The sequence below is a fragment of the Zalophus californianus genome, chromosome 5, assembly GCF_009762305.2.
Source record: "Zalophus californianus isolate mZalCal1 chromosome 5, mZalCal1.pri.v2, whole genome shotgun sequence".
Lineage (NCBI taxonomy): Eukaryota > Metazoa > Chordata > Mammalia > Carnivora > Otariidae > Zalophus > Zalophus californianus.
Genome location: NC_045599.1, coordinates 149511774 through 149528527, shown reverse-complemented (window position 1 = coordinate 149528527; position 16754 = coordinate 149511774). Strand labels below are relative to the sequence as shown.

The 16754-nt window shown below is 48.9% G+C and overlaps 1 pseudogene; it reads right to left on the bottom strand.

Moving 5' to 3' along the window:
• Positions 1-16011: 16011 nt before the first annotated feature.
• LOC113930024 lies at positions 16012-16109 on the bottom strand (annotated as a pseudogene).
• Positions 16110-16754: the final 645 nt, after the last annotated feature.

The following is a 16754-nucleotide window of genomic DNA, read 5'->3' as shown; positions in this document are numbered from 1 at the left end:
CAAAAATAAGGGTACCTACTATGAAGGGATAAAATGCGACTCTAAAAATGAAAAATAAAAAATGTTTTTTTTTAAAAAAGGGATTGATAAGATGTTGGTTGAAAAAGGGAAAAAGAAAAATTAAAAAAAGTTAAAAAAATTAACTTTGAAAAACTAATGCATCATGGAAAAAAAGCCATGAATTCTATATGCAGTATTCGCCTAGCGCTGGAGTTCTCCCGTTCTCCTTGATCGGTAAACTTGGTCTTGGCTTGCTGGCTGTTCCTGCTGATCTTCTGGGGGAGGGGCCTGTTGCCGTGGTTCCCAAATGTCTTTGCCGGAGGCGGAATTGCCCCGCCCTTGTCCATCCGGGCTAAGCAATCTGCTCGGGTTTGCTCTCAGGAGCTTTTTTTCCCTGCAAGCTCTGGTACAGCTTTGGAGGACCAGGGTGAAAATGGTGGCCTCCCAATCTCCGCCCGGAGGAGCTGAGAACTCGGGGGCCCCGCTCCTCAGTGCGCCCCCAGAGAAAAGCAGTCACTCCCGTGTCCCCGGTCTCCGGCCGCACTCCGTGCTCACCCGGCCTGTGACCGAGCGTTTCTATCTCTGGCACCCGACCCCGTGTGGAGTCTCCAAACCCAGCAGATCCCTGCGGTGCGCTCCCGCGCCGCTCCTCCCAGGGGAGGAAGGGGAGTCTCCCCGGATCTGCCACTTGTTGGGTCCCTGCTGGAGGAGCAGTGGCCCGACTGGGCCGCGGATCACAGTTTATGGCCACCCCGAGCTGAGAGCCCGCGCCTCGGCTCCGTCTCTGCAGCCGGCTTCCCTGCTCCAATCCCTGGGAGCTCTGCCGCACTCAGGCACCCCCGGTCTTTCTGTGACCCCGAGGGTCCTGAGACCACACTGTCCCGCGAGGGTTCCACCCCCCGCTTAGCCACTGCAGCGACGTCCCTCAGCAGAGCCGGCTTCTTAAAAGGTCCGATTTTGTGCTCCGCGGCTCTAGCACTTGCCAGAAGCGGCCGACGGAGGCCCCCTCCCCCGCCGTCTGTCCTCCCAAATATCGCCTCGGATTCACTTCTCCGCACGTCCTACCTTCCAGTAAGTGGTCGCTTCTCTTTTCAGAGAGTTGTTGCTACTCTCCTCTTGATCTCCTGTTGAGTTAGTAGGTGTTCAGAATGGTTTGATCCCTATTCGGCTGAATTCCTGAGACCAGACGAAATCCAGGTCTCCTACTCCTCCGCCATCTTGCTCTGCCTCCCTCCATACTGGATTTTAAGGAAATAATATACATAATTAATTTTAACGGCAACACTACATACTGACAAGTTAACAAAAGGAGTTATGGAATAACACTTCTATTAATAAGGATAAATCTAAATAAATAGTATTTTATCATTGAAGTGGAGAAGAGCAGCCAGTAAAAACATTGAGCAGCTCAAGAGACATGAAAGAATGCACCATCGTCTTGAGCATTTCACCTGCAGAAGGAGATGGTCACGGTGCCCAGCTGTGTGGACCAGCCAGGTTTCTCACAGAACCTATATTAGTTGTCAGTAAACTAGGTAGAAGCCTCAGCATTTGGCCAAAATCTGCTATTTGACTCATGTTTGGCCTTTAGAAGGAAATTGGTCAAATGTCTGTGTCCAGGCCATTGCTGGATCCCAAATCTGTGAATGCTCGACAGTCACATGAGTCATAGGCCACCATCATATCCCGTCAGCAGTATGGACAAATCATATTACTTAGATTTCTTGTCAATATCTGAATATCGTCTCTCAAAATCATGTATAATAGAGAAATCCTGGAGTTAAAATCTCCTAGTGGTTTTCATATGTTAAAATTCTGCCATTCATATGTTAAAATCTGCTGAGCTGTAAATTTACATTTGTAATCATAAAACACAACACAGGCAGCATCACCCTCAGCACAGGACCACCATACCACCTTCACCTCAGTGGTTGTGGTCAGCAGCACCTCATGCTGGTCACACTTACGCTCTGTCATTGTCAGCAGAGAGCAAGCAAGCCACTTCACATCACAAATGCACACTTTTAGAAGGATCGCAAAAGCAATCTATCAAACTTAAAACCTGACCACCAAGAAATAACAACGATCACATTTTTAACAAAATTCAGACTTATTCTTATATCCTAGAAATTTATTCTGTGATGGCAATACTCAGCAGATGGTTGAGATTCAACATTTGGTGTGTTGTCATTTGATGCCTCTCTGATTTAAACACCAGATTTTATTGGCCCTTAATAACTTAGTAGGGTACTAGCAAGCAGGCCTTAATCCCATGTAAAAGTAAAAGTCTACCAAATTACTTTCCCTTCATCCATAGCAGCAAAGAAACGTCGTGCGTTCAGGGATGGGTATACAGCTCATGAGCGTGTCTTATAGTCCATCTCTGGGCCATAGACCAGATGCTGAGCACCATGCCAACCTGTCCCACCCAGGTAACGTGACATTCACCTGCCCCTTGTTGGGAAATAGTTCTTTATGGGTCTTTCATGTTTCCACTTGCCTTATGATCAGAGACACTGACTTCCCTTTGTTCTAAGAATGCCCTTTCTTCTCAAGTATATTTAAATAGTGAGTATATGTTTGTACATAGTACAGAGCAGTGGTAAGCCATCAGGGGCAATTTTGCCCAGCAGTGGACATTTGGCAATGTCTGGAGACATTTTTGCTTGTCATAATTGGGATGAGGATGCTAATGGCACCTGGCACGTAGATGCCAGGAACGCTGCCAAGCAAACATCCTATCATGCACAGGAAAGTCCCCAACCACAAAGAATTATCCAGCCCAAAATGCTCAGGAAGCCTAGGTTGAGAAACTCTCTGCAGAAGTAGTCTCTCCCTCCAGAGCAAAGAGCAGGCATGCTTACTGCCATTACTAAAAGATTCAGGTCCCCGAAGCTCAAGTTCCTCAGCTGTAACACACTGGACTGTGTGAACAGGCATCCACCATCCCTCCAGACCTACTTGCCCCGAGCGCATGGGACTTGCAGGCAAGGGCAACTGCTCTGCCACATTTCACAAACTCCTTTGTCCCTAAGCCAGGGGCGTTGCATCTTATACCAACTGTGCCAGGCTAACTTGTGAGCTTGCCAATAGGGTAAAACTCAGACCCTTCACATTCTTGACTATATTCTGGGGACAACTGTTGTTCTTTGGATCCAATCTATTGATGTCCACCAGCTGGGATGCTTAGATGGGCTGAAGAGCAACTTCAGAACAAACCAGCCCCACGCAGGGTCAGCAGGGGCAACAAAAGAGCTTTGTGCCCAGTGTGTCTCCACCCTACCTCACATATACCATTCACTAGGGATGCAGAGGGTGACAGGCTCTCAGGGCCGAGAAGCAGTCCCTGGAGCAAGAAAGGATTCTGTGACAGCTCACTCCAAAGCTAATAAGCAGCTGGACAAAGTTGAGGCTGTGGCTGCCAGGTGTGGCTGTATCAGGCTTTGGAGTCTGTCAAAATAGTTCAATAGCTCAATACTATATTCCCAGTTTCAATTCATTTTCCAACAGGCATTGATTTCTATTTGGTCAGGCAGAGGGAATTAAGTAAGACAAGTTAGCACCAGGCACGGCAAGCTGCAGCAGCCAAGGGGCGAATCCGCACAGGAAGAGGTCGGGAGTAAGGGGGAAGGACGCCAGGCTTTGAATCCATGTCAGAAGGTCAGGCACCGGAACTGCCTTCAGAGCCTGTCAAAGTCCATCTGTAATTTCCAGAACAAAGCCACCTGAAACCGTTGCTTGGTGACCCGCCCATGTCAGGGTACTGACCCCCTCACTCATGGTCTCCCAAATGAGCCACCACTGATTGACAGTCCGAAGTGTTAGAATACTGCATCCAAACCTCCCTATCCATGTCCACTCACTGGCCCTCAACAACCAGCCGGAAGCCAAGACCTTATACCTTAGGGTTTGAGTTCAGCCTCAGGTTCCAATCCTTGGGTGAAATAAAATGTAAATCAAGTTCTGTAGCTTATTATCCAGCCTGTGGCTGGGAGGGAAAATAATAATTTGGTGAATGTTCAGATGCTCCAAGGGGACCCACGATACATCACAGAGCCAGGATAGGCAAACTATGGTGCTCAGGACAAATGTGGCCGTGCCCACTCCTTTACCTACTGCCTGTGGTCCCTTCCCACTGCTGTAGCAGAGCTGAGTGGTTGCAATAGAGACCAGATGGCCATCAGAGCTGAAAATATGGACTATCTGGCCCTTTACAGAAAAAGACTCATAAATTCCCAAACCCTTGGGTCCAAGGAGAGAAAAGGTGAGCCTCCGGCTGCAGATCTTCAGTGGCTCCACATGGGTAGATTCCAGAATGCCGGAGCAGACACAGAGATACCAAAGTCCCCCCGCCACAATGGTGAGGGACATCTTTGAAGTCTTGGGGAGAAATCAGCAGGCGGAGTCAGGCTCTGAGGCAATGAGGTGTAAGGGAATAAATGTTTGATGGAGCAGTTGGTGAAGGGACAGGTCATTTGGGTTAGGGTCCTCCCAGCAGAGGAGAAACCCTGAGCCAGGAGGAAGAGCACCCATGCCCCGGTAGCATGGAAAGAGGGGAGCAGGAGTCCCTGAGGCCAATTAGGAGAGCTGTGAAGGACAAAGAGGAGGTGAAAAATAAACCTGATGCTCTCTGTATTTTTTTTTAATTTAATACCATCTCAGACCCTAGAGATTAGGGTTGCCCAACTGATAACCATGAGGCCCCCAGTCCTTCAAGTCATACCCAGAGATTGATCATGGAAATCTGGGTCAACACGAACATGATACACCACTGGATTTAAAGGCTCTGAAAAGTCCTGCAGCGAAGAGGGCCACAGGACCTGTCCACCTGGGAACTGCCCTCTACCCTCCGGCACTGGCGTTCCTGAGATTATCCTTTGGGGAATGTTGTATTCCAGCCCAACCCCAACCTTCACAGATCAGATAACTCCCTCCACACTTTGTATGGCCCTCGGTGTTCACAGCACACAGCCATTCATGAATGAGCGGGCGCCCACTGGTAGGATGGGGGAGAGTTAGAAGCCAGCACTGGCACACACTCATGAGTCCCTCCCTATACCCTCTTGTTTGAAAGGTGGTGCAAATTGTTAACTGAAAAGTGTCCAAACTACAGAAGACTGTTCTCACCCAGGCCTGGACCCCATCCCTCCCCTTGCTCTTCTCTGAGACAATGACTCTCACCAGGGTACCTAACTAGGTCACTTCTGAAAACAAACCAAAAAATTAATCACTGATCACCTAGGGGTGGGAAATGGGGTTGGGCAGAAAAGAAGGAACCACCATTGTTGAGGAGTGCTCTCTGGTGAGGGCATTGCTCAACACTCTGTACATGGACCCTCACGCTCACAACATAAGCGGAAGATGGACAGCTCTCTCCACAGATAAGGAGACTGAGGTGCTAACCTCTGGTTGCATCTGACTACCGGGGGCCATGTAGCCTGCACTCCGGTAATAAAATATCTGTGAAAACTGCAGTTAAGCCACAGATCTAGATCATAACACTTTTTCCTATAGCATAAAACTTATTCATAAATCAGATTTAGTGATCTGTGGGTGCAGAACAAATTAGCCCAAAGCTTAGTATCTTAAAACAACACTTACTTAATTTTGTTCACTCTTTAGCTGAGCAGGGGCTTAGCCGGGGAGCTTGGTTCTGCTCCACGTGACATTGGTTGGGACAACTCAACAGGACCTGCTTCTGAGGTGACGCACCCCAGGGCCAGGGAGCGGGGATCCACTCCGTGTGGGTTTCTCCACAAGGTGGCTTGACTGCCTCACAGAACAGCGGCTGGGGTCCCACACGACGTGTCCCAAGTGGCGGGAAGTAGAAGTTACCACTTTCTGAGAAGTGAGACTGCCATCCCCACTGCTTGTCCAAGCAGAACAAACCCAGATCCAAGGGGCGGGGTCACCACCACCATCTCTGTCCGAAGTGTCGACAAGTCGAGGAATTTTCGGAAAATGTTCCAAGCTTCCGCAGTTACTTATTTGTTGTATCTTTTATCAGTTCATTTACTTATTCTCTAAGAGCTACTTTGAACATAAGTAAAACTGTCGTTCAGCTCAGGTACCACGCTTCGTTAGACCACCCTCAAATGTTTGCCAGAGCAGCTCTGCGTGTTTATCAGGAGACAGACGCAAATCGTCCCAAAAGCCTGCCCCTGAGGTTTGGGGGGTTCCCTTTCACATCATTGCCTCAGAGCCTGACAGAGAGGAGACCAAAGCTGGAGAAAATAGTTTCTTCTTCCGAAGACTAAGGAGGAGGGAGAATCCTGTGCGGTGGTGATGGTGGTGGAGCTCACTGCTGAGACATGGTCCCCGCGACGGGCTCTGAGGCTGATTCCTGGCGGCCCGGACCTCTGATTCAGCAGCTCCGAGCCCTTTGCCATGTGACAAGTGGCTCTGCGCTCCTCTCTGCTCCCTGTCTAACCTCCTCTGGAACCCGGCACCTGGGAGTTTCCTTTCAGCCTTCCCGCCTACTTGACCTCCCCTCAGATGGTGTGTTAATGGTTGTTCCCTGTTCCCCGTTTCCTTCACTCTGACACACGGCTCAGCCTTTCTAACTTTAAGATACTATATACTACACACACACACGCACACACACGAAGTGAGCTGGAATTAGATGAGCTGTGGAAAGAGGGGGTGCCACCTGGGAGGGGCTGCGGAGCCCCAGACCGCCCGCTCCAAAGACCAGCTGCCTCGAACTAGTAAACATTCAAGGACTGTTTTTGAGAATCACAGGCCTTTTGATCCAGCTGTCACCTTGCACTGATACCATTTACAAGCAGGTGATTGTCACAGGATCACAGGGCCATTATGCACACGGTGGCTGAAGGGAGCCCCGGAAACCTTCTACGCTGAACCGCAGACTCAGACACAAGCACTTCCTAGAGCACTGCCCGCACCCCAGCCCCAAGGGACGTTCCCACTGCTCCCCACCCAGAGCCCCCTCACCCTGAGCTCAGACCTCCTACTCTCCACTCACTCACTGATTCAGAACCGCGCCAGGGCTGCCGAAGCCCAGTCCTGGATGAGTCTGTGCACGCGTGTGCCCGCGTGTGCCCGCGTGCACTTGGGTCTCAGCGCCTGCAGACACAGCAGCTGTGGGCCATGTGGGCCTGGAGCCTCGCTCTCCACAGCAGGTCGGGACTCTGCAACCCGCAGGGAGGGAGGGAGGGGCAGGGGCCAAGAGGGAGAAGGGAAGCCTCAATAGAACGGAGCTGAGAGGATAGGGAAGTATCCAGAAACTCCCTCCTTACGGCCTCCCGACCCCAGGCCTTTCTGCTCGCGGGCACACACCCAGCATAGCCTGCGAGCAGCCGCGCCGCGCTCACGTGTATGTGCTCGCGCGTGTCTCTGGAAGGCGCTGCTCCTAAAGTTTTCTGAGTGCATGCTGTGATGGCCTGTGAGCAGCACGGAGGCAGCGGGATCCAGGATCCCCCAACCGAGCACGGGCCGCCTGAGGCAGGGACTCGGCAGGGGTGCACTGAGGGAGTAAACGGGCAGCACCCACCGAGGGCTCTGCAGACCCTCTTCTTAGTCCTTGCCTCCGGCTTCGCGAGCACCCACCTGACCCGTGAGCTCAGCTCTTCGCTGCAGGTATATTCCCCTCTCCTGTCAACCCCGTCCCTGGCGCACGGCCCCCCGCGCCCTCCCACCCAGGGTCCCCCACCTGCCACAGAAAACCTGCCCTCCCAGCCTTCCCCCCCACAGTGAGCCTGAGTCCTTCCTCCCCTCACTCCTACATCTGCTTGTATAGACTTTGGATCGTGCATGTGATGCTCTTCACTGCCTTCTATGCTCTCTCCCTCTCTCTCCTTGCAGCTGCCCACCGTGGCGTGCAGTCCCTGGGGAGCAGGCATGGTGCTTTCTCCAGCTTCACTGTCTCTCACAGTCCCTAGCAGAGAGCAGCACAATAGATACGCGCTTAAAGCTATTGCACTGGCAAGGGTAAGCAGCACGTGGACCGGAGAAAAGGGGAACGCCCAGCTGCTCCCTGAGCCTCAGCGCTGCCACCAGATTCCTGGGACAGGCAACGCCACCTCCTCTCCACCGGGGGTTCTTGCCCCCTTGTCCAACAGAGCTCTCTCCAGCAGCTCCGTGAGGCTGGTAACTCTGTGCAGAATGTTGTTTTAAAATGCATAAAACAAAACAGATTGCAAAGGACCCGATGGTACTGAAAATCAGATCTCTGCGTGGACCCCCACTCCAGCACTGTGTGTCCAATGGCTCTGCCCTGTAGCCCATCCGCCATATATGTGGTCACAACCCCCCCTTCAGTTTGATCCTCCCTCTGGCGGGACGTACCCCGGAGGTGGTGGGATGAAGAGGGGGTGCAGTAGGGGAGTGAGCAAATTTTGGATAAGGCAATCTGACACAAAAGGCATGCTCACCAGGGATCTCTGAGAGGCTGTGGCTATGGCTGGGGTTAGTACAGAGAGATCTGAATTGTGATTTATGGTTCACAGAGCTTGGGCGGATGTGGAAGGGGAGAGAGAGAGAGAGCTGGTCTCATGGACACAGCACAAGAAATAGCTACCCTGGATTAAAGCTGATAAATAATGGCCCCTGCATAAGTGATGGCTTTTTTCAGCTGCAATCTGTGGGCTCCGGAAGTACTTTCTTTGCTTTTATGGTTGACTCTATTAGGCGCTATATATATTGAGCATTATGACCAGCAGGGACATAAGCAATATGAATTCAAGGATCACACTAGCTCGAAATAGAAAAAGCTTGTTATTTCCTTCAAAACCAGCAGCAAAGCGGAAGAAATCAAGTAAATTTTATATTATGAGATTTCAGGGTGTTTTTCATACTGTGTCTATTTCCTTTTTAATGACAGTTGTCAGAAGTCACTTTTAAGAAAGTACTTGGAAATTGAATAGAAAAATGTCTCACACATTTACTTTCCTTGTTTTTGTAAAATTCAAATAAGACGTGAGCGACAGGCACAGGGTGCTTGTCCCCCACGCTCCGCAGATGCTTGCTTTCTTCGAACCCTCTCTTCCGGGAAGTGGGACGGGAAACCGGGGGTCTGTCAGGAGGCACCCTGCCTGGGATTCAGCCCCCATAGGCCATGACTAAATGCACCAGGTGAGCATCTGTTTGCGGGGCGGGGGGGGGGGGGGCTGGCACCTTTGAGTACCCTTGCTCGGCAGGGAAGCCGTTACAACGGAAGCAGAGTCAGCCCCTCTCGAGAAGCCAGATCCCAGGTCCCAGGCCTCCATACCACGCAGGATCATCCTAGGCTCTGCACTGAAACCTTGTTTCTGTCACAGGGAAGCGGGTGGGCAGGAGACGATCCAGCCAGAGTGGTGCCTCCTTACCCAGTTCCCTGAGACCCAGGGGCAGGGGTGTCAGGGACCAGGACCCAGCTTCAGTTGGTCCCTCAAACCACGTCTTCAGGGGGGCCGGGGGCGGGGACACAAAGCTCCTGTTCAGGGGCCCCGCAAGCCTCTTCGGAGATTCTGCTCATGACTGAAGAGCCATGCTGGCTAAAACTAGTTAGGGAGAAATGTTCTGTTGTTTCCACCAAGATCCTGGTGAATGCACCCATCTTTAACATGGAGGCAAAAATCCCGAGTTCAAATCATGGCTGGGCCAGCTATTAGCTCTACAATTCTGGGTAATCAGCGTAAGCCCTGTTTCTCAAAAGCAGTATGTGAGGACTTAGACCCTTTCATCGGATTGTGGAAGACTTCCCATGTTCACAGAAACATCATCAACTAAATGAACAAGAACCAGATACCGTCATGTTGGCTGGTACTCCGGAGCCCCCAGGCAGGGCTGTGTGCGAAACTCAGCTCAGCAGTGACCTGCCTGTCTCAGAAATCCTTCCATGAGGGCTTTGAACCCAGCCCAGTAGGGTCAGGAACCCCCTCAGAAGACGGGACCCTGGGACTGAGAGGGAAGAGAGGAGAAAGTGCATGTGTTGCTCCCAGCGGGGAAGCCCACCCCTCACCCAGCCCCGATGTCTGCCAGCCGAGCCCTCTCTTTTCTCTGTCCCTACTAGACCCTTGTACATCTAGACCGGGAAAGGTGCAGGGCATTAACTCGAGTCTGGTGGAGTCGTCTGCAGGGACCTCCTTGGGGGACACCCCCAACTGTAGAGTGGGACTCGAGCGGAGGAAACCAATTAACGCTCTGACCTGAGGTGCCACCTTCTAGAATAAGTCCTGTGGTCCCAGCAAAGGACAAGGGTCCAGGACCCCGGGGCCAGAAGGAGGGGACAGCCAGGCGTGTGTGGCCATTGCGTCATGACCCCACAGGCCCTCACATGCCTAGAGCCTCGCTGAGGCTGATGCAAGCATTTTCATGCAGCCAGTCCTCTCAGGAGCTCACTACCTGCACGGGAGCCTTAGGGACGAGACCTCCTGGGGGCCCAGTCAGCAGGGCAAGGAGGCAGAGTGGCTGAGCCCGCCGCGCAGACGGGGGAGGGACGCCCAGAGACAGCGCCTCACAAGCACGCGCACGGAGCTCATGGGAAGGGGCGCCAGGCGCGGGGCCCGGCCAGCGGGGCCCGAGGACTATAGGCGAAGCCTCTGCCCCTGTTCCAGCGTGCTGGAATCCGCCTCCCCGCGCTGGTGGGCGGCAGGGCGTCCCCCTCCTGTGTCTGTTCAGCCCCCGCCAGAAGTGCCACAGACAGACGTGGTGGGCACGGTGGGCCCCTCCAGACGTTCACTTCCTAATCCCTGGGGGCTGTGAATATGGTGGGGAACCCAGCAAAGGGGACCCGAGCTCGTGGATGGAATTAATGCCGATGATCAACTGGCCTTAAAACAGGGAGGTCATCCCGAATCGCCTGGGCGCCTCAGTGGGGTCCTCCAGAGTGCAGGAGGCTCGCGGAGCCTGAGGGAGGTGTGACTACGGGAAATGCAGATGCAGCGAGGAACGGAGCCGGGGGTGTAGCCCGAGGAAGGTGGGCAGCCAAGCCCACGGTGTAGCCCGAGGAAGCACCCTGGAGCCAAGGGATGGGCTCTAGATGGGGAAAAGGCAAGACACCGATTCTCCCCTGGAACCTGCAGAAGGACACGGCCCTGATGACCTCTCAGAATGGTAAGATCGTACATGCGTGTTGGTGAGCTGCTAAATTTGCGGTGCTTTGTGACAGCAACCACAGGTAACTGATACAGACAACCAGCGTCAGTGTCCACTACGGTCTCAAGTCCCGGCACCTGCACTTCCAGCCACTTGGAGGCTGTGTCCCCTGGGCAGCTTTGTCAACCGCTCTGAGTCTCTGTTTTCCCATTTCTAAAACGCATGCAGTCATGCCTCCAGGATGATTGTGAGTGCTTCATGAAGTCAGGCTAATTAACTGTAAACAGCAAGAAAAGTATGGATTATGTTATTGATGTGCAAGGGGCCTGAGGGGGGGAAATTGAGATTTTTTTTTAACTTGAGACAGAAATTGCTAATTGTTACCCAGACATTGCTTGAATGTCTGTAAACATTTGCTTTTCTTTTCAATAATCACCTATAGGGCTTTAAATTAATATAATGAGCCCCCGTGGGAAGGAGTTCTGGAAGCCAGTAAGAATTCCAGCGTAGGGCCATGGAGCCGGCCTGGCGGGTCTGGCCAAGTCCTAACACCGATTCACCAGCACCCCAGGAACGGAGCACAGATAACAGGATGGGTTCTGACCCCGCAAGTAACGAGATGGGGAGGACCTGCTCCTGGGTGGCCGGCCACGGGGCTGCATTACAGTGTAACCACAGTGTAAGGTAATACATGGTGTTACAACGACAGATACCCTGAGGGGAAGCCCTCCACAGAGCAGCACTTTTAGAATTTAGAAATTACCTGGTTTTTATTTCTGATTGTAGAGTTTTAGAATTCTAATACATCACATGTTTATAAAGGCATCTTACAGCAGAACTTAGAATTGTTTTCATAGGGGGCCAGCATTTACTCTACTTCATAAGGCTCCCAAGGATTCAGTTAAAGGGAACAAAATAACACAGCCAGAGACGCACATCTGGGAAGAAACAGAACTGGAATCGCCCCACTCTCCCTGGGTCTCACCCCATGTACCTCGTTGACTCCACCACACGGCACGGCCCCTCCTCATGGAAGGTGCTAGGTCTTTCCTCCCTGTGGATTTATTTCTCATCCTATCATTTGACCTGGCTTTTAATGCCACGGTGAGGCAAACATTGAACTGATGATACTCTACTCCCCACTCACACTGATTCACCCACAACAGTGTACTTTTTCAAAAAGTACATTAAGAGTAGGAGAAAATATTGTGCCGTGAACTCCATTAGGAGACTTTAAAATTCATTCAGAATATTCACCAAGTCCTGGGACGTTGCAGGAGGACTCCTAGGAACTGGGGACGCCAAAGGCCCAGCACTCCTAAGCGGGCATCGTGGGAGAGGGCAAACAGACAACAAACAATCAACCAGGAAAACAGACAAGCTATCAAGCTGCTGTGAGTGCCACACAGGGAAGGTGCTAGGACCAGTGTCCAACGGAAGCTTCTCTAGAAAGGTCAGTGAGAAGTAAATGCTTCTCACTGTGAGCTACAGAGATTCCAGGATTATTTGTTGCAATGGCAGAGGCTACCCTCTACGAGAATATCATCTAGATCTTTGAGACCAGGAGGAATATGCTCCTGGCAGAGGGAGCAGCTGGTGTGAAGACCCCAAGGCAAGAATAAGTATGTACACTGGAGAAATGAAGAAGGTAGCCATGTAGGAGAGGGGAACTACCCAAGGTGAGTGACATCAGGGGAGGGGCAGAAACCAGATCTCATCAGGCTTTATAATCTGGAGCAGGAGCGTGGGTTTTTGTGAGAAGCCAAAGGATGGCATTAAGCAAGGGAGTATCGTGGCCTGTTCTGCATTTTGTTGGGTTGTTTTTAGATCACTCCAGCTGCTGTACGTGGAATGGACTGTGGGAGGTCAGGTGAAGAGCAGAAAGAGAAAGAGAGGGAGAGAATATGGTGGCTTGCTCTGGAGGGCAGGGGTGGAGGGGGAGAGAAGAGAGCAGGTGTAGGCTATGCTCTGGACAGACAGGCAACAGGACTTGAACGAGACCAGGGCTGTGGTTGACGGAATCATTTATCTTCAGTTAATCCATCCCACCAGAGCCTGGTCACCCTGCAGGGAGAGTACAAATCTCTCCCCATTCACTTTGGACTTGGCTACGTGGCTTCGTTTGACCAACAAGATCTATATGGAAGTGTGCCAGATATGGCAGAGGGTTTAGGAGGTACCACTTATTTCTGCTGTCCTTCCTGAGCTTGTACTCTACACTGTAAATCAGGCACATCCCAGGGGGTGACTTCTCTGCCAGCCTGGGTCCTGGATGGGAATACATGTAGACCCCAAGTAGGCCTAATTGAGTCCAAGATGAAACAGACCCATGAGCAAGAAGTGAATGTTTCCCACTGTGAGCTACAGAGATTCCAGGATTAATTGTTGCTATGGCAGAAGTTACCCTCTACAAGAATATCATCTAGATCTTTGGCTTAAGCAACTGTGTACCTAGTAGCTCAGCTTACCAGTTTAGGGATTGACAAGTGAGGTGGAAGGTGGGAATTGAGATTTCAGTTTAGAACATGTTTAACGAATAAGAACACCAGCTATTTTATGGAAGACACACTCCTTGCATTTGTAGGAGAATCAAATTGTTTCAAATTGTTTGTTTGTAATTTAACATCCCAAATAAATTTTTAAATCCCTTATATGCAATCTGCTCACTGTCAAACATTTTATTCCCTGAAATTGTTTAGTTCACATTTATCCAAAAAGAAAGTGCATTTGAAGTTGAAACTAATTTCCCCAAAGAGGTTCTAAAGAGCTGAAAGATAGAAACAAGGTCATGAAAGGATGAAACCCACGCTCTGCCCATCTCACCACTGTCATTCAGTTGGGTGAGGCTGCTGGGGAACAGCCTACTAAGGTCAAGGTGGGGAAGGGATTGCCCTTACAATCATACCTGGCTCATTGCGAGAAACAAAATCCACATGGATAGGCCATTGTGAAGATGGCCAAGAGACTCTCTCCCAGGGAAGCAATTTCATTTTTTTTAAATCAAGACAAATCCATCTTATTTTTGTCTAAATTATTATTATTTATAATTTTGTTGAGAGGGAGAGAGAGGGAGTGCATGCGAGCAGGGGGTGGGGAGGGGCAGAAGGAGAGAGAGAGAGAATCTTAAGCAGGCTCCATGCCCAGCATAGAGCCCAACGTGGGGCTCCATCCAATGACCCCGAGATCATGACCTGAGCCAAAATCAAGAGCTGGACGCTTAACCGACTGAGCCACCCAGGGGCCCCAAGACAAATCCATCTTAAACAAGAAACATATTTTGTTTGAAAACTCCAGTTGGATATTTGGTTTATGAATAACTGTGTATCACATTTCATGTATTGACTGTCGTATTTCCATGTAATCACATAATCTTGACAACTCACTGTCTCAAAAATTTTAATTCCAGTATAATTAATATGCAGAATTACATTAGTCTCAGGTGTACAATACAGTAATTCAGTAATTCTACACGTTACTCAGTTCCCATCAAGTTAAGTTCCCTCAATCCCCTTCACCTATTTCACCCATCCCCCACCTACCACCCCTCTGGTGGCCTTCAGGTTTTTCTCTAGAGATAACGGTCTGATTTTTTTGGTCTCTTTTTTTTCTCTGTTCATTTGTTTTGTTTCCTAAATTCCACATATGAGTGAAATTATATGGTATTTGTCTTTCTGTGCCTGACTTATTTCACTAAGCATTATACTCTCTAGGTCCATCCATCCACGTTGTTGCAAATGCTGCAATAAACATAGGGGTGCATATATCTTTTCAAATTAGTGTTTTCATATTCTTTGGGTAAATACACAATCATGGAATTACTGGATCATATAGGAGTTCTATTTTTAATTTTTTGAAGAACCTCCATACTGTTTTCAGTAGTGGCTGCACCAGTTTGCATTCCCACCAACATGCACAAGTGTTTCTTTTTCTCCACATCCTCGCCAACACTTGGTGGTTCTTGTGGTGTTGATTTTTAGCCATTCTGACAGGTGTGAAGTGACATCTCATTGTTTTGATTTGCATTTCCCCGAGGATGAGTGATGATGCGCATCTTTTCATGTGTCTGTTAGCCATCTGTATGTCTTCTTTGGAGAAATGTCTGTTCATGTCCTCTGCCCATTTTTAATTGGATTACTCGGGTTTCATATATTTTGATTACTTACCCTTTATCAGATATGCCATTGGCAAATATTTCTTTCCATTTAGTAGATTGCCTTTAAGGATTGTTGATTATTTCCTTTGCTGTGCAGAACCTTTTTATTTTGATATAGTCTCAATAGTTTATTTCTGCTTTCGTTTCCCTTGCCTCGGGAGACCTGTCTAGAAACATGTTGCTACAGCCAATGTCAGAGAAGTTACCACTTGTGCTTTCCTCTAGGATTTTATGGTTTCATATCTCACATTTAGGTCTTTAATCCCTTTTGAATTTATTTTTGTGTATGGTGTAAGGAAGTGGTCCAGTTTCATTCTTCTTCATGTAGCTGTCCAGTTTTCCCAACACCATTTATTGAAGAGACCATCCTTTGTCCCATTGCGTATTCTTGCCTCCTTTGTCAAAGATTAGTTGATCATATAATCAGGTTTATTTCTGGATTTTCTGTTCTGTTCCATTGATCTATGTGTCTATTTCTGGGCCAGTGTCATACTATTTTGATCGCTACAGCTTTGTAGTATATCTTGAAATCTGGGACAATTCACACTTTAATGGCTGCCCAACGAATATCGTAATGTGTTTTTACCTAATCTTTTGTAACATAGTTTTTCTATTAAAAATAATATACATTCATAGAACGTTGTTAAATATGCACTATTAGGTGAAAAAAGCCAGAGATATAAAATAATATCTTAGTATGATATAATTAAAATTAAATTTAATAATATATGTTATATACATAAAGATATCTGCATAGGTTAATTTAAATTACAAATAAGAAATAAACCCATGCGAATTTCTAATTATTCATTTCTTTTTCTTTAAATATAGAAGGCTTCATAAATTTGTGTGTCATCCTTGCACATCCGTGCTCATCTTCTCTGTATCGTTCCAATTTTATATGTGCTGAAATGAGCACCTATTACTCATTTCTACATCACTTAAATCCTTAAAGATAAACATATAGATTTTTCGTAATTAAAAAACAACAGCAACAAAGATATTCACGAAGGAGTAAAAGAGGAAATCATTCATACAGAAAAGCCTGAGGAAAACATCTCAACACCAAAGTAAAGGCCTCAAAGAGACTAAATACCATCCTTGGTGAGGCTCTTGGTCCACGGGATAATGAAGAATCCGGCCCCAACTTACATTGTACAATCCAACATGCCTCCTGACAGCTTAACACATGCTTACTACTGCTTATGATACTTTAATACCGATACAGAATTAATATTTGATGTTCTTCTGTTGTTTCCCTGTTTACGAGTATCTACAGCCTGAATAAGCAAGTCGCAGGCTAGAGACATAAAAGCACGCAGCTAAATTCACATTTCTCCTTAATGTCAGAAACCACCGCTACATTAAAAAGGATCATCAGGGATGCAGGTACACTCTGATGTTTTGATCTAACCCATTTTCACATTCAAAGGGTGTGTTGAGTGTTATTCAGAAGTACATAATTGTTCTCAGAGCAGAAAGCACTTAGCGTCAGCTTCACAGTACCTCCAAGTCTCAACTGGAGATTTACGGGAATGTGTCAGCAGACACAGGACTGGGGATG